An 18,990-nucleotide genomic window follows, 5' to 3' on the forward strand; every position below is an offset into this window, starting at 1 on the left:
TGTATTACATATGGTCTTCTCTGTGAAGCCAGAAGGAGGGTGGGGGGGGGAAACAGTTTTAACAAAAAAGTAAAATTTGTTGTTTATGACCAACATACCCAAAATGTTCTGTCATTTCATATCATAAAATTTGGTTCCTGGAAAGTACTGAGTAGCACTGGATATGAAGGAATAAATATTTTTCAAGTGGGTTGGTAGGGATTAGATAATTCTATCTTGGCTTGATAATTTAATACAAAATAATTGGTCAGATCCAATACTTGTAAAATATTTTACTGCTTAAAAATGCCAGTTATTGGTAATTAACTAAAACAGTGCGATATTAAGAGAACTGAAAAATGTATGCTGTTAGCTTTACTGTTCAGAAAAAAACACACATTTCTCCCTCCGCCCCAAGACAGTTAACAAGTACAGAAAAAATACCCTATAAGCACACTTGCACATTTCAACTGCATACAAGTGTCCTCTGCAGTGACAGCATGCCCCGAGAAGGCCTTCTCTTAGTTCTTCACTGGTGGGATAATTCCAGCCTCTTACACCCAAAGGCTCCTAGGCTGCCCTGACAGTTCTTTCAAACTGAACAACACTGAACAGCATTAATTATAGATCATCTCATAAAATACAGGGAGTAGAAAGAGAAACCACATCTTTTTCATATAAAGTGCACAAGAGATGGGGAAAATAAACGGTGGTTGTTATTGCTGTTGTTACTACACATTTGTTAAATTATTATCCAATAATTATTACACAACAGAAGAAGCTATTGAATAGTAGGAGCTGATACATGGAAAATTACAGTATAAAGATCACATTTTCATTGAAAACATTAAATAACTAACATGTTTCTTGCCCAGAATTGATCAATTGTTACTGGTACTCCTATATATAAAAATAGAAACACTAGTCAACCGTGGGGGGTTCCCTTCTACTGTCCCACAAGCATACAGAGGAAATAGAAATATTTCAAGGCATCTGTAATGTCTTACATACTTTGATTAAAATAAAGAGCCAAAACACTTAACAGTACTGCATTTTATTCCAAATTATACCCAAGAGGAAGCCATCTGCAGGAAAAACAAAAAGTATAAAAAAAAACCCCACCACACTTTTGACTTGGACATCACTTGTGCAATACAGCTATCCAAAAGGACAGCGTGTTCTTTGAAAAGAATGACTACTTATTCTTCCATGATACAGGCAACATAAAAATCACCTGAAAACTTTCTGGCTTTTTTAACTACTAAGAATAAATTATACAGTGTTCCAGTGAAACACTAAACTACTTTTGATTCTTTATTTTCCCTCTCATCTAACATAAAATATTACTACATTGGCAAAAGCCATCTCTAGAAGACTGTGGAACTGTTTGAAGTTACCCACAGCCAAGCAAATCACTGCTGCTATGGTCAAGTTTGAAAGGAGACTGAAACCTAAGGTCTAAAATGCATCAGTAGTTCAGCATTGACACCTACAAGGCCATGAAAGTTTGAGGCCACTGCTTTAGACAACAGAAAACATCAGGTAGCATTTCAACAGAGAAATAACAACACACAGCTTAGCTGTACACTCACAGTAAAACTAAAATTCAATATATCAGGAAGACGTGTATAAAATGCTACAAGACACAATCTATGTCTCTAAGATGACTATGTCATAAGTGCTGAAGATGTCAACATCTCAGACATGATGGTCGTGTCTGAGCAGCAAGGGCTGCAAAGCTGCCTACAAATATATCAGCATATTCATCATTTTGTCTCAGGAGTAATGATACAAAATGAGCAGAAATACCCTACTGCATGCAGCATTTCCTGATGTATCAATGTTTCCTACATTCCTAAGTCTCCAAAATACGAAACAGATCATACTAAAGAAAAAGAATATGAAAAATATTTGCTGTAAAGTCCAAACAAATTAAGTGAAAACTTGAAAATAACTACGCAGTACTGGACAAACATTAGAAGAACAATATATGAGCTTTGACAATGTGTGCATGGGTTACATTAAAAAAAAAGAACTGAAAAACAAGCAAAAAAAAACCCCTTTCAACAGTTGCATACCAGGAAACATGTGTTGACCCATGACATTTGAACAGCTAACAATACTGTCCTATACTCAACCTAAAACAGCACAAAAGAAAAGCAATTTTTCAAAGTATTTGGGGATTGAAGGACCCTTTAAAACATTACAGAAATTTCCTGCTATTTCCATATTTGCTAGTTAACACCATGCAATTTAAGAAACAATTTCTTCTTCTTATAAAAAAGCATAACAGGCAGTAGATACTACCCAACAGTTTTGGCCCACACAGATAAACTCAGAGTAGACTGCCAAAATGATTCTTCAATCATGCACAGATCTGTACCAAAATAGAAACCAACAGACTATTTTTCAATAAATAGTATTCCCCACCCCCCAAGATTTTGATAATAATAACTATGTCCTTAAAAATTTAGGCCTTGAAAACACTGGTTGTATAGAGACTATGTCATAAACAGAGTCCTACACATTTCTGCAAGTAGTCAGAAAGTTACTGTATTGTATTTCATAAATTACATTTCACCCAGAACAAGACAACCTCTCCATGTAAATCCACAACTATGTTCTAATTTCTTTTAACCAAGCTCAAATCTTGAATACATGAACATAAGCCTGAAAGTCACATGTCCTAATGAATTTCATCTTTTGCACAATTTTGCCTAGGGCTAGGAAATAAATACATTTTAAAAGAATCAGCTCCTCTTAGTATTATTGTGAAAAAACACACACTGGCACTGCTGGTTTGAAAGACTGAAGCTTATATTTTCCAAGATAGTCCATACTGGAATAACAAAAAGCTACAATATGTGTGTACTGAAAATGCCAGCTAGATGACACTAGTTATAGTTTAATATTGACTTATTGTTTTTTTACTATTTAACCTGGATCCAAACAACTTATATCTAAGAATTCTCCTAGACTCCAACTTCCGCAACGGGAAATGCAAAGTCCTGCACCTGGGGAGGAGTTTCTCAAGAGAAAACTATAGAAGTAAATTGACTTGTTACTGTGCAACGATTTTTAGTGACCTGGTTTAACTTTCTGTCCCTCTGCAAATATGGAAAAGCGATCCATTACAGCAAACACAGAGAGGCTGACATAAAAACCTACTGAAAATGTTTGTAGCCTTCCCCTGGCAATTATCTCAATCTGCTAAAATATCAAAATTTTAAAGACTTCTCATAACTAAACTTCTCAGAGCTAAAACCTAAAAATTTTCATCTGATTACCATGGAACTACTGATGCACTTTAAAAACATTCCTCCACATGTCCGTTTTTTTTAAAAATTGAAACAAAATACACAAGAGAATGCAAGAGAAAAGTGACTTAAGCAGAGGAGCAGCAGATACAGGAAAGAAAAACATACCACAATACCAGGTCAAAATAAAGCATAAAGAATGGAAAGAACAGTTCTGTCAGGATCTAGACAATGTTATCTGAAACTATAGGTTATGAGAGCGCTCACAGACTGGTGTTCTTCATTTGTAAACCACAGCTAAACAGTATCTCCAAGTCACAGAAGTTGCCATCAGATGTCCACATGTAACGGCAAAGCTGTCAAACAGCCCCCCCCACACTGCCAGGAATAGGACTGACGTCCCCATGCCCTCAATTCACCAACTGATTCAGATGTTTTATGGTTCAAAACCAGTGACATAACCACCACACTAGGGAGAGAAGGAAAGGTCAACAAAAAGACGTCATTTATTTCATTATTGTTAAGCCAAAAGAAATTAACAATATACAAAGACATATCAGCGCTTCAGAGTAAGAACTGGATATATAAACATGTTTACAGACTGAGTGGCAGACCAAAACTTGAATCATTATCCACAAAGTCTATTTCAGTTGGTCTTCCCACCACCATCCAGGAAAATATAATTTTCTGCCATAGCTGGCCACCTACTCTTCCTGTCACCCAGTGACTCGCATCTTTTTGACCCATTCTTCTCTTACCTCTGACTAATTTTGCCTTATCTTATACCATTTCCTTTATAATCTCTAATAAATATCTTTCTTTTACATTCTATTGGTACACGGTTTGAGGTACCACATCCCTTGATCACTGTACTGAAGAACCAAAGCACTACAATTTCAATTGATTTTTAAAAATCCTGCTGAGCAGCTGCTTTTTCCTTGCTCAAATTACATCCACTCCTTTGCAGAACCCCTTCTTGGGTTCTCTCTTACACAGCAATGTCAAGATTTTAAAAACGAGATCAAGAATTTACCTTTCCCTTACACAAACTCCTACACATTCTTCCCTCCTCCCCACTTTTCTTTACTATTTTTCTTATTTTACTTGAGAATAACATACTTTTTTAAAGGCAGTTATTCATTTTCTTCAACGCTTCCCAAAATCAATATACACTAGAAAGCCTTCAAGTATGCCTTAAACCTTCTCCTCTCTGAGCTGTCCTCCTGTGAAATGGTTTGGTTAAATTAAGACTTCTGGACATGATCTTCCTGAATTTTTGCAGCAGTACTTACTTCTAAATCCTCAGTTTATTCAATCAGCATACACGTCAACTAATTGCCATCAACAGGAGTGCAAGAAATCTTAAAATCAAATCTCTGTTAGTAGTGAGGTATGAAATGCAATGCTACTTGCCAATTGTTTTCTCATTAGTCATCTTGCCTTTGAACCCATGCTTACCACTGCAGTTACGAACAGTTGCACCAGACAATTTCATCTGGGCCCGTACAAAGATCTTCCACCTTAATTCAAACTTCATAGTGTAATGCAGTCCTGCTCTTTCTTTTTGGTAGCTACTTGTACAGCTGAAGAATTCTCTCCTCATTACTTTTTGCAATGCCATTCAGCTTGGCTTTCAACAGTGCTCCCTTTGATCATACATACTTTGGTGGCGTCCCATTCATGAAGAGTAACATGCCCTTTTTGAAACTTTTTTCCTCCATTCAGAAAATTTCAAAACTATTTTAAAGTTAGGCTCAACGCACTTCACAGGAAAGCTGCTGGAGAAATGTAGGCAGAAAGTCATTACTCAAGATAGAAGTTTAAAGAAAACGAAGTGGATAAAACTTCTACATTTGTATGGATGGATCTTCAGTGCTCATAGTGGGCAGACCTCGGTTTTATATCTCACCGAAAGCTGCCCATTCCAAAAAATATTTGCCCAAAACCACAAAGAGACAGCAATGCTGTAGCCATGACTCAGTCCCAAGATAATCATCTGCTTTTCCCTGTACCACTGTGAATTTTATTTGATGTTTCTTTGCATATATTGAGTATCCTACCCCAAAGAGATGAACAACTCCTAGATAGAATTCACATCTTGTAAAAACAAAACTGGTAGGCTGCAGAAGGAAAATCTCAGACCTTGCCTCAGAAACAAAGTAATCCATGATCTTTCTACTAAACATGAAAACATAGCAATAAGGAAGAAACAGCATTACATATTTTAGCTCTTTAGTTACAGATTGCAAGCCAAAGATTTTCCTATGCACAATATTAATAATAAAATTATGTACAATTTAAACTGATGGAACTGAATGGCCTAACACTGTCCACTTCTGCAAACCCATCTTCATAAAACTGGCACAGCAATATGTTATGTGTTGGCCTCTTGCCTGAAGCACTGACCCCACCCTCTAACCGTAATAATAGTGATTACAATTTCTGGAATGATATGACGGGGTTTGAACAATCCGGGCATTCTTCCACTTCTGTGGTGACTGCATTTAGTAAGGTCCAGTTGTGCTTAGCTAAATGCATTAAGCTTTTATATTTTTAAGAACGCTTGTTTAATATTCTTGGATGAAATAACTCAGATCTTCACTAATATCTTAATTTCAGGTGTTGAAGACTTTTCCCTACTTCTCTGATGTACTTGGTGGTGAAAACATACCAAAACAACAAAGGACCTCCCCAACACTGAGAATGTAGCATATTCTATCAGGTGCCTTCATAGCTACCAGTGCAATGTCAGCAGACCATGTCCTACAATACAGGTGAGAAAAAACACAGCTCATCTTTCTCCAAATCAAAATGGATGCATTACTGCATGATTTAATGTAAATCCCCAGATACAATAATGTTTAATAGAGTCTTAGCCAATAAATATGGTTATAATTAAAACCAGGGTTGTTATTCTTATCTTAGTTATCTTTAGGTCCACTTGTGTGATGGTGCATTTCCTCACCCCACCCTTCGCCTTGCACCTGGGCCGCTCTACAACCTGAGGAATTCAGTTGCCTGGCAAGCCTTGGCCTTTGAACAAAGAGTTTGGTGGTTGAGAGCCCCTCGACCGTACCAAGCACTCTTGCACGGCTGCTGTGAGGAATGGCACTGATTGTGCAAGGAATGTGGTTGCCTGACTAGAGTGAGGAACAAGAACAGGACTAACTAATCATATCCTTACAACCCTGGAACGACCGGTACCAGTGCTAGTAGAGGCTTGAAAAATTACCTGTCTGGGTTGTTGCCAGGATGGAAGTTCACTGATGCCTAAAGTCAATCATCTCCCGACCCTATAAACAGCAGTTCTCAGTGAGACCTTTTGCGCTCTCCTGGACCACAGCAGGCTGCAACCAGCATCTCTCTCTCTCTACGTGGGATGCCTCTCAGAGCTCATGAACTCTCTCAAGTTCACGATAAGTTTGGAGGACTGTTGCCAAAGACCAGCACAGCACCCGGGGTGAAACCGCCACTCCTTGAGGCTCAACCCTCACCCGCTGAGAAATGCAAAAGCATTCCATGTGAGTATTTCACTAGATTCAAAGGGAATTTTTAACAAGTACCTTATCTATCTCTCTATCTATCTCTCTCTACGTCTGTATCTGCATCTCTGTGTGTGCAATTTGAGAACCTTGTTAAGTCTTTAAATAAGTTGTTGTGTTATTAAGCTTAGTAAGAAAATTATATAATTTGTGATTTACCTTAACAGTGTTAATCACAAGTGATAAACCACATCAATCTGATTCTGACTCAGTTTCCCTGACTCTGTGTAAATCATTCCTCCTGATGCACATGTCAATCATTCCAACCTAACTGTAATTTGGTTTCTCTTTGTATACTTTTCCATGTTGAATAAGTAAGAGAGTGGACCTTGCCATCGAATTCTGTTAAGTTGCGCTCTTTTACATATTTATATTAAAAACATTTGTTTTCTAATATCTTTGGCAGTGATACTTTAAGTGTCCTAAACCACTCATTCACGACAACTTGCTCCTTAAAACTATCGTTCTACTGTCCATTTTCTCTTTTTGTCTCCAACTGCTCAACAACAGCCGCAAAGACAGCTTACGCAGCAAATTAAGCTGCTTGCAGGGTAAAATAAAAAGTACAGCACAAAACAAAGATCAAGAACAGTGTCTTGCTTATAATATAGTAAAAGAAGAGCAAATCACACAAGTAAATACTTTGGTTTTCGAAAGATTTAAATTAGCAATGAAACAAAAAGTTGGGAATCTTTACACTAACTGATACCCTTACGAGTTTCTAAGGGTTTACATTCTGTCCTCCATGAAGCAGAAATTCTGTAACTGAGAAAAATAATTATTTATAAAACAGTACATATCTTGATCTTATATGTGCCTTTAAAAAAGTGTCCATCTATGAATGACAGCTTGCAACTCAACATTTTGCAATGCAAGTTATTAGAGGGAAAGAAATGGTACAAACACAAAGCCTGGATCATATCCTTCTGTTTCTGTAAAACACGTCACTTGCTAACAGCTGTACGATTTCCAGATACATTTAATGAGTGAAATGCAGATTTAATGATGCACTTTCTGACATTTGATGCTAATATTCTTAGGATTAAAAAGTTGTAAGTCTTCAAGTAACATTAAATGCATCTTCAAGATGCTTTTAAAAGTTGCACTATAGCATTTTCACCTTATTTACCATTTTCACTGATCAACTTTGCATGCAAAGTGTCACTGACCTATGACACTACTTAAATGCAACTAGAGTTGTTTTCAATCACTAATGCCTTGCACTTTTCTAAAACCATTAGAGAATTATACAGTGTCTTTTTTCCTTTTTTTTTTTTAACATTTCAAACTATTGTTCAAAACACGTCTAAGGAGACAAGATGATGCTCAGCTACATATTTTGCATCTTTCAGCACATCAGAAAGCTGTCCAAAACTGGAGTATTCTGTTCTTTCAAATCCAGTATTTCCACACTGACCAGGAAACTGTTCCAAACTCCAGAAAGTAGCATATAAACTGATGCTACTACTTCCCAGTAGCAGAAAGCTGGGAAAGGGAAATTCCTCATCTCCCTAAACAACTGACTACAGCCACTTGCTAAGGAGTTTACTAGAAACATTTTATGGAAATGAGCAAATTCAGATGGAAAACAAAGATGACTTCACAACTCCTTGTTGCACAGCAAACCAATTTTATTAGCAAATTCATCACCTGTAAGTGAACAAAAGGAACTTCAGAACAGCGAAGGAGCAGGCAAAAGCTGTGCATATTGTCTGGTAAAAGAAGTGAGATCAGCTGGATAGAAAACACTGACAGTGTAACGCACACTGAGCTTCCTAACGTCAGTGAAATTCCTACTGTCAGTTGATGCGGATTTTAGACCACTGTTGTGGCAGACCCCAGACCACCCCGAAGGACACATTTCACGTACAATCCACATGATGAAACTAAGACTGTCTACAGTTAAGACTATGAAACGAAAACTGCCATGAAATCAAACAGGTAAATGGCCACTCTCTCTTATGCCACAACATACAATCAGTGTTAAAAACAAGAAAAAGTAAAACCAAGCAAAAACAAACAGCAAAAAGAAGCCAAAATAAATTTCATAACAATCCCTGCTTTAAAAGCATTTGGGAGATAATTGTAAAATAAGAAAGATAAAGGCATAATTCTGTATTTGGCATTGATGAAACATAAAGGTGGTTTCTTAATTTCAGTGCTAATCATGTAATAGTTCCACAGAAGATTCATTGCTTCTAAGAAAGGGAGAGAACAGCTGCAATAGGCGAGCAATTATAAGAAGAAGAGAAATCACGGGAAGTGTTCGTACAATAAAACAATCATGTGTTTGATCTGTCACACAGCTGACAAATTGCTGTTGTAGGAACGAGCACATACCCCCGTGCCGCTGCCACTGATTTTCTGCGTGATGTTGAACAGCCACTTTTTACAGGTATTCCCTAATTGCTCCAACTGGACACCACAGTAGCAGGGCCAGACTTTCAGAAGTGCTGAGCAGACACACTGTTGAAAATATTTTCATTTGGCAGGAAACTCAGCAATATTACCGGTCTGAAAAAAATTGGGTCATAGATACTTGAGACTTGGCAACTAAAGTTGCTGCAGACTTAAAATTGTCAAATCTTAATAAAACATGATGTTGTGATATGAGTCTTGAATACAGAAGCTCTAAGGAACTACCCCTGTGTCAGGGAACAACCATTTACAGCAAAGTGACTTGAGATCCTTCCACAATGGCCTTCAACACATCAGAGGCTGCAGTAGGAAGTGATGATCTAGATTTAACTAGGATCTTGAGTGATCTTACTTGTTCCTGGTCATCTCTAAGATATTCACTACTTCAGTCTAAGTACTGAATTAATATTTATTTTAATCAATACAAAGTCAAGACTTTCTAATACTTACCTGTAAAAAAAAATTTTTAAAAACCCACACACAAAACCCCCTTCTACTTAAAAGAGAACTGCAGGACAAAGTGATGACAACCGTTTCTAGAACAAGGCTATAGCATCAGTCATGACTCAAATCCCTCCTTGTATGGTAATATAATGCAAATAGATTCTCTACCTCTATTGGAACAAAAACTTTACATACACACAGAATTGTGAGGAAAAAACATGGAAACACGACCAAAATAAATTGATGGTGTTGATGCCTGCTTTGTTTCTAGGCTGAATGGAAATAAAAATTCTAAAATACATTTCTTTAAGTTCATTTCATCCACTGTGACAGCTCAACAGTGATAATACTTTAAGGAGACCAGACCAACACCAGAGAGAGATTTTGTACCACATGGACTCAGTCATCAATCACAAACAGCACCATTCTACTGGTATCCTCCTCTTTGAATCAATTAAGGACCTAAACAAGTTCGGAGATCTTTTCCAACACAGCGTGGAAATTAAAATGAAATTAGAGTGACTGGGGCAGTTCTGTCTCTAGATTAACATAATTTAACAAAAAATCTCAGGAGGGTTTTTCTGTTTTAACAAGGCTAACCAAAGACGACAGCTTTTTAGAGAAATGCCTCCTATAATGACTTACACAAACATGCATGGAGGACTGGGGAAAAAAGCTCCAGAAATCTTACAGTAATTAAACCTCCTCAAGTCTTCCTTCTAAAAACATTTGGAACTGGCAGCAAAAGTGTTTCTTGAACTTGGTCTTTAGATTCCTGGTCCACAGATGTTTTGCAACAAGCTGTTGACAATATTCAAGTTCCTGTTGAAACCAAAGATGTTGAAGTTTGAAGAAAACAAAATGTTGTCAGGGTTTTTCAGAACATTAACTTCCAATCTAAAGTTTTATCCTATTTTTTAGCCAAAATAAACAACATGTCTTCAACCAACCAATTCAAATCTGAAATATGACCACATGATCATTTTATGTGGCTGCCATTTGCATCACAATTATCAAAATGAGTAGTTAAATATGTTAGTAATATCTACATTCCATTCTTACATACCCTTCACATACAACTGTGTCTTTTTATTTACAGTCAAGTAAAGACACTTTGGATATTTTTATCAACCTGAAGGATCAAATGGTTGGTTTTTAATATGAAATAATGTAGACAAACTGGTCTGCCTGTGTGACATAGCACAAAGGTTCAAACAACATTTTAGGCTACTGTCTAAGCAGACAGATGCATAGACAGGACAACAATTACTATAGAACCTTAAACTTTAGAAACAACAGATATCTAAACCACAAAGCACAGGAAAACCTAAGTGAGGTGTTAGTTTGAATTAATTTTAATCAAGAAAAAAAAAAATTCATTGTTCAAACAAAGAAGATCAAGAAAAGTTTAGTGAGATATTCCAGTTTCTGAGCTTCTTGGAATACAGTACAATTACAAGAAAGATACATGAGTAAAGATGGAGAGACATGCCAGAAATGAGTCAATAATGCAACGCCAAACTTGTGGAAAACTCTGAAGTTTTGCAATGCTGGACATTCAAATATCTACAGCAATTTACATTAAAAAGCTACATAATTTGCAATTTATGAGTTTAAATACAAAAGGGGGGATTCATAAAGTTTGAGAGGAAAGACATTTTTAGCTGGCAAGCACTTTTTACAGGCTAACCTTTTTTTTTTTTTTTTACTCTTGCTCATGAGACCTCTTTCGGATACAAATACATTTGTTAACCATTATTATGAAGAAAATAAGGCAACAGTAAGATAGCGTGTTTGTACTCTTAAAACAAATCATGCATATTAATACAGACATCAATTTTTTTATGATTTGCAAATTCCACTCTCATTAATAAGCAGCTTATTTTGATAAATAAGTTGATTCCAACTAACTTGGCAACATCTTTTAAACGAGAACTTTTTGTCATGAGGAACTTCAATGGATTCGTGTGCATTTCTGTAAAAAGAGTGAGCACACTATGAAATCCCAAGACACAACATGAAGTATAAAACAATTTTTAAAATTAGAATGTAGACAAAGAAATGCCAAAATTAGAACATGAACAAATACCTATGAGAAAACTGATTTGTCCACTGCTTGAAAACACAATACTTCAAATTCCATTCAAAATCCTGAAAACCCATAAACGCTTACTCTAATCTTCACAATGAATTTGGAGTTTCTCCATGAAGAAAATCAGCCAACCAGATGTGAATTCAATCGAATATGTTCCTTTCTAAGCCCAGAAACAAAGCAAACCAACCCCCCTTCAACTCAGAGACTCAGGTTTGGGTTTTTTCACTCTGTTAGGTTACAAACAGACAACAGAAATTGTTATAAATCAACAACGCTACACAACACATATTGCCATTTGGGAGGAACTTGTACGCTTTCTTCAGGGTGGAACTTACTCATTTCAGCTCAAGGGTGACCATGACGACCCCAATTCTAGAAAGCTTGCCTGAGTCTGAGCATTGGAAAGTGAATATTGTGGGACTAGTCTCACAGGGATTCAGCTCACATCTGAAACCCAGTGAGATTCTAGCTGACAGTGCAGAATCCATTGAGAAAATTTCTGCGTTGCATTCACCACTGCTCCAGATCTTGAAACACGGTGCAGACTTCCCAGCAGATGTGAGGCAAAATCAGCCCCAGGCCAGTATCACTTCCCCTTCACACAAGCAGAAAAGGGTGGTACTGTTTCCTAAAGCAAGCTAGCATAGAAGCTGGAAGTAACATCCTTACAGAACTGCATCAAGGCCATAGCTAATCTGCAACTCAAACGCTCAAAGCTTGAACAGCTCTGTGTAGGGAGCTGGCTGTTTCAGGCCAGAGTGGCTGTGCAGCCCAGAAAATTATTTTTATGTTTACTCTGCTGCTTTTACAAAAAATATGTCTATTTTTTATAAATCTTAGGTAGAGTTATTAAGTTTTATTGAACATAAATCTGGTTTTAACAGCTGCATTTTTAATTACTACAGGAAACTGCCCAAACATCCTTTCTTCCTCTTCTACGTTTTTTTCCCCACTATTGCAAAAAGTGTGTCATATGGAGCCTTCCATGTTATTTGCATGACATCCTTTTGCACTTGTCCTAAATTGCTTTCCTTCTGGCAGATGCAACAATTCTGTTCCTAAAGAAAATGCCCCAGTTCTTACCACCAGTCACTGAAAGTTCCGCAGAGCAGTAGCTGTGGGTTAAACATCTATGATATGAAATGCAGGTAGAAGAACACAGAGAGAATGAATCTCAAGTTCTCCAAGTCTAGCTAGGCTAGTTCCAGTTACAGTAACTGGAACTAGAATCTCTTCTGCTGAGAATAAAAAGAAAGTGTGAGCAGGACAAAACCTCTGAAGATGCAAATCTGGTCCCTTTACCACATTTGTTTTATGGAATGCAGAATAGAACTGCCATGCCTTCTTTTTCAGGTCCCCAGCACAGTTCAAGTCTAGAATTTCACTACAGACCACATTTCCATTATTCAAGTTACAATTCTGGAGAGCCATCTATCTTTGGCGATGCAAATAGCTGAGTGTAGCACTCAAGTTGACGACAGGATTCTTGGTGGCCCAGCAAGCACACGGGTAAGTCTCCGAGCTCCCACGCCAGGAGAAAGAGTAAGAATGCCCTACTATCTGGAGTCGCAAACAGCAAGTGACCCCAGGAATGAACGCTCTCCCTGTCGCAACCCCAATCTCTGTTAGACAACAGAAGAAAGCAGACCAGCCTGAAAAAAGAATCATTCCAACAGGGTCCAATTTCCCCAAATTGTACAGCTCTGCCACCTCCCATCTTCCCAAGCAATCCTAGACATACCACTGCAAAGTCCTCTAGGCACAAGGCCTGAAAACAACAGCCTTTCCCAAGAACATTCTTCTCTCTTAAAATTGAGAAAATGCCTATAGAAAAATAATCTCACAAACCATGCATAGTTTAGAGTCTGCCAGAGAGGCTAAAGCCATGTTATTCCTTCCCCAAAGAAGTGTCTTCTGTGCTCTACAGGGGGTAGCCCACAGACGAATCCTGGAAAACTGGCAGTGACGGGAAAGTTTCCTGCTAAGATTTAGAAAACAGCAAACAACGGAAGAGTTGAACAGACAACAGAGAGATTATCCAGTTTGCTCTGGAATTTCTCCTGAGCTGGAGGAACATTCCTCTTCCAACTGGAAATCAGGAGCTAGGCTTGCAGGTATCGCCGAAACACACACCTATCCTGTGTGTATTGATAAAGTAAGTTATTTTTATTGAGCCCAGTACCAGTAAATATATAGACGAGCACTGAAATCGACAGTAAAGTTTCCACATAAAGAGCTATTCTTTCCCAGGCAGTTATCTTGAGCAGCTAAATTTGAAACATTATTCATCTAAATAAACCTCAAGATGGAGTACGTTTGCTAAGATTATAAAAATTGTTTGGATAAGTGTAATGAAAATTCTCTTTGGATGATTCTCAATGGACTGCTGAAGGTTTAGCAGTCTTTACTAAAGCATAAAACCACCACGATGCATATTTATACTGACTAAGCACATCATAGTCTTGCTGTAATCTTTACTATATTCTGCAATTTTTAACTTCAGTAAATATAAATTAACGTCCTTTTTTTAGTATGAAGAGAAAGGCATTATAAATACAAAAAATTGTATTACCACTACAAGTTCTGCATATCAGACAGTTATTTTTAGTCAGCCAAACCCACCAGAAACAAAAGTCCTTCAGTTTAATGGGAAACTCACAGCTACAGTGAAATCTCTACTTATTAGCCTTAACGGAGTCTTCAGCACATAAAAATCTGTGCTTCTAAGACTGATGAAGCACACAATACCAGGCATGCTGGTCAATGGTCCTCATGCTCCTGAAGTGAAAGAATAAACTCAAATCCAACAGAGAGAAAGGAGAAATAGGGTCTCTGCAAAGAAGTATACAGGGAAGCCGCACACCTATCAGAAAACAATTTATAAAAGGTGATTAGAAAGCTCAAAGAAGCCAGAGTTTGCACCTTTAGCTGTTTGTCCTTTCTCTGAGCCTTGCTGATCAGTGAAGCATGGCTGTTTTGAAAAAGGTTAGCAGCTCAGCAGGACACTTTTATGGGTTTCTAAACCCCAAAAGAAAGAAGCCAAGATGAGCTGCTCTAAAACTTTAAATATATCATGGAATCAGCAACTGAACTACATGTAAGAGTATAACATAGTGGGGTTTTGGACATGAGTGGTAGCTTATTATTATTTAGCTCTATAAACTTACGCAGTTGAAGATGACCAGTACGAAAGTTTTTCTGTACGTTCTTGCTGAATTTCCTGGTGTTCCAGCCTGTCCAGGGTGGTCTGAATGACATCTGCTTTCAAGTGCATCAAACTGCACCCCTCAGTTTGGCATCACCTGCAGATCTGATTGTGCTGCAGTCTGCCTCCTCCAGGCCTTGTTTTTTACATTTTTTGATGATGGATACAACATATATTTTTCTACAGTCAACAGGGATCTTCCCTGACAAGTTTCATCATCAAAAAGAGAGACATGTGGTATAATTCACTAAATTATAATTTTTACTAGATTTTACCATGTACAGTAATGTCGGATTTTTAGAAGCATAGTTCTAGTGTTTGTCTATGTATCTTTAGTTTCTTCTGTTTCAGAAGGACAAATAATTGGATTACACTTATAAAACAAATAAATTGAAAACAAAAGTTGAAATTAACCACCATACATTCCTCTGACTAAAAAAGCACAATGCATAAGCAGTTGCATAAGCAGTAGAGACACAAATAGGCAATGTGATACTAGAGACTACATTCCAAATCTTGAAGTTTGTTTGGTTGTTTTATGACGAGCTCCATGATATAAGATAAGGAACACTTAACCCTCCAAGAGATATATAAGCTTACAATTATGCAACTGGCATGAATATGCTAAAATGACCACCTCAGTGCAAATCACTAGTCTGTACAAGATAAAGTACTGTCAGAATTTAAACAGAGATGTTATTAGCAGAGCACTTCTAGTAGCAGTCACTCTTGTCTGAAATTCATACAATAAAGAAAGGATGAATGGGCTTTTTAATGTAATTATAATGCTTCAAAAAAACCCCTCAAGTATTAGCATTAATAAAGGTTAATAAGGTTCTGGATTAAAAAGGCAGGAGGCATAAGTGAAATCACACACACACAGAGATGTATTCTCATATCTAAATTTGTCAACTGAATCGAAGCTAGTATGTGATGCTCTCACACATGAGCATGATTCAAAAAGCAACATTCTTGATGACAGAACTGAAATTCATACATTCACAAGAGCATAAAGACATTTATTGGCTACGCAGAGAAAAAAAGTTAGTCTTCTAATGAAGACTGAGAAGTTTTACTATGTAGTTGAATACAATGTATACAAGAATTTAAGAAGGTGCCTAAAAATAACCAGTCAGTATTCTTAGGACAGAATAATACGCATCTCCTTGCCTGCATTTTTGCCAAAGAAAATGAGGCCTGAAAATACATAACTTCAGACAACCTTAGATTTCCTCTAACTAAAAACAGGTGGCAACTCAAAAAGGCTCATCATTTCTGCATGACTTAAACACACATAATCATATATAGATTGAATTTAGCTTCATAAGCAAAAGAGTTGCTTTATCACACAAACAAACATAGCCCCTTGTACACTCTTAGCCAAATACATATAACTGATAACAAAATTCGGGAAATCATCCAACTGAACTAACCTGCTACCTACAGCTTACCAATGCTTTTGTACTGCCCAACACAGATGCTAACTATTAAATACTTCACACTTATTCGCACACACAAGTCACTGTTTTGGCATATGCATGATATATACGCAATATATATACACCCTTAAGTTCACTTACGGTTGCCAAGCCCAATGACGATGTGGATTTTTAAGGGTTTTCTGGCCAGTGATGGCTTTTCTGTTTTGTTCCATTTTAAACTTGTAGCCTCTGGGACAGTATCACGCTGCTGTAACTTCCTCTCTCTCTACAGGAAAACCTCCCTTATTACAGTTATTACCAGCATTTAAAAAGATTGACATTTTAGAGACACGTAGCTTTAGGGGCAAAGAGGCGGACCCAATACCGCTCCAGGAGATCAATGACAGCTACGCAGGGGAAGCTGTCTAATGAGGAGCATAGGAAGCTGCTTCCCTGAGACACAAAGTGTCAAACAGCTCGATTACAGAATGAAAAGCTGAGATAACTGATGGGGGCACTCAGGGAGCTCAGAGAAAGCTCACAGGTCTTGAAAAGGGAAGGTGATACCCTGTACTAGCTGCACACTCTGTGTAAACAACTGGGAACATTAAGCCCTAACTGCAAATCTCTGCACTTGCTACTAGGTTTGTGCTTTTTATCCAAGATAAGCAGGCTTTGCTTTTCAGAAAAACACGTTCTAGACCTGTCAGTAAGCTGTACGTTAATCCATGCTGCGGAATGCAGGAAAGATTTTGAGAAGTAACCTGAATTTGGGGATATCAAATATACCTGTACAACACAAAATAGAAGGATTCATCAAGCCTGAGAACTGGAATAATCGTATTAATGAAATACTACCCTCCCTGGGTTAAGCTGCATCCTGGGTTTCTTAGGATAACGTGAGGATAATGGAATTGGAAGAAAAACCCAGTGACCAGGACGGCGGAACTATGACAGATATTGACCGCTACCCACCTCTTTTCTTTCATGGTCAGAATGTCTTGTACAACAATATCCTCTAACCACCACTTACCCTCACTTGCCAAATACAGAGCTCCAGTATTTGTGTAACTATTGGAATCATCTAATGATTGACAAGTTTCCTTGATGCGTTCCTTCTTGCTCCTTTTCTTGACTTCAGAACAGAAAGGGCTAAAACACCTCGGTCTGTATTTTAAGATGATCTTTTCATTCCATCCAGTTATATGTAAAAAGGTTTCTTTGTCTGCTATCCCACACTGCTGCATTAACTACTGGAAAAATTAAAGTGGTCGCTCTGCTCCTTACATACCTACTCATTATATTACAAAAGGATTTGAACAGGGAAGGCCATCCTTAATGACAAGTGTGCAAGTGTAGACTCCCAGCAATTCCCAGAACCAAAGAGTCTGAGTTCTAACAACATCTTTAGAAGAGAGAGAGAGATATATAGAAGAGAGAGATTTATAAGAAAAGTTAGTATAATTAAAATTAAAATAATTAGCAAAGTCAAACACACTAGATGAAAGAAAAGAACACATTCAGAAATGGAAGCTGGCAAACATTGTGTTAGCCTTGGATCAAAATCAAGCGGCAGCACTTTATTTCACTAGTATACTACTTACACCTTCAAGTATAAGAACGCCACCAACACGCACACTAAATATGAAAAGTTTCTATTTATGACACAAATTTTTAGAAATCCAAATAGTAAAATCCTGTATCAACTATACTGACAAACATTTTTTTTAATAATGGAAAGTAAATACTAATGACTGACTTTTTGAGAATTATCTAATGCATCATACAGTCACACTGATGCCAAAGTAATTTCCTGGAGACGCAGTTGTAAAGCCAGTTTCTCCTCCAAAACATAAAATTTCTAGAAAATAAACCAATGCTTATTCCATGTAAGCCATAAAAATAAGTACAACTGAATCATCAGTAACAGTTATATCTATTTCAGAATTACCTGCTTTATTTACAATCATTTGCACCATTTAGCAAAGCAAGACAGTACCATAGGCATCTTTGTGATGACTTATTTTTTTGGCAATGTTGCCAAGTGAGGACCTTGAATTAGAAAGGTATGCACTAGCCATGGTAGGTAGCATATTTTTTCACAACATCCATTCTCAATGTTGAGAAGACGGGTGCAAAACATCCGTTAGCAGAAATTCGGTTGAGCCAGGAAGTCTTTTTAAAATAGTTCTTCTGCTACTCAGAAATGAGACCAGTGTATTTGCTGCATTTTGCCGTTCCCTAAAATTCACTGTGAAGCCCAAATTTATTTTTTTGCACCTAGCAAGCTCATTTAGTATTACAGAGGATTTACTTATAGACATGATTGGAATCAGAAGCACTGCATCCATTAACTAGCACTGTAATTTTTAATATGAAATCTGCTTCACTTGTTCCAAGCAGGAAGAGGAACATTTATTAATCATATGAGATGCTGAGATGTAATTCCTCTAAGAAACTCTGACTAACAAATTAAAGGGCCACTACCAGTCTCTAAGGCACAAAGAGAAGCATAGAAAAAGAAAGCGAGGATGTAGGCTAAGAGGGTACTTACACAACGTCCAGCTACAGCCCGAGTGCTGCACAGGTACGACATTGCCAGTATAATTAATCATAGAGGCTGTTACAA

At 37.4% G+C, this 18,990-nt stretch overlaps 1 protein-coding gene across 1 annotated transcript in view; it reads right to left on the reverse strand.

Annotated features, from left to right (window-relative positions):
- The window catches only part of LOC104620846 (myotubularin-related protein 13-like), a gene marked incomplete at both ends in the record, with an annotated part of 126,069 nt that overhangs the window by 71,168 nt on the left and 35,911 nt on the right, over positions 1–18,990 (reverse strand). The gene's annotated exons all lie outside the window — the stretch shown is intronic.

This window comes from Phaethon lepturus, unplaced genomic scaffold (assembly GCF_000687285.1).
Source record: "Phaethon lepturus isolate BGI_N335 unplaced genomic scaffold, ASM68728v1 scaffold365, whole genome shotgun sequence".
Classification (NCBI taxonomy): Eukaryota; Metazoa; Chordata; class Aves; order Phaethontiformes; family Phaethontidae; genus Phaethon; species Phaethon lepturus.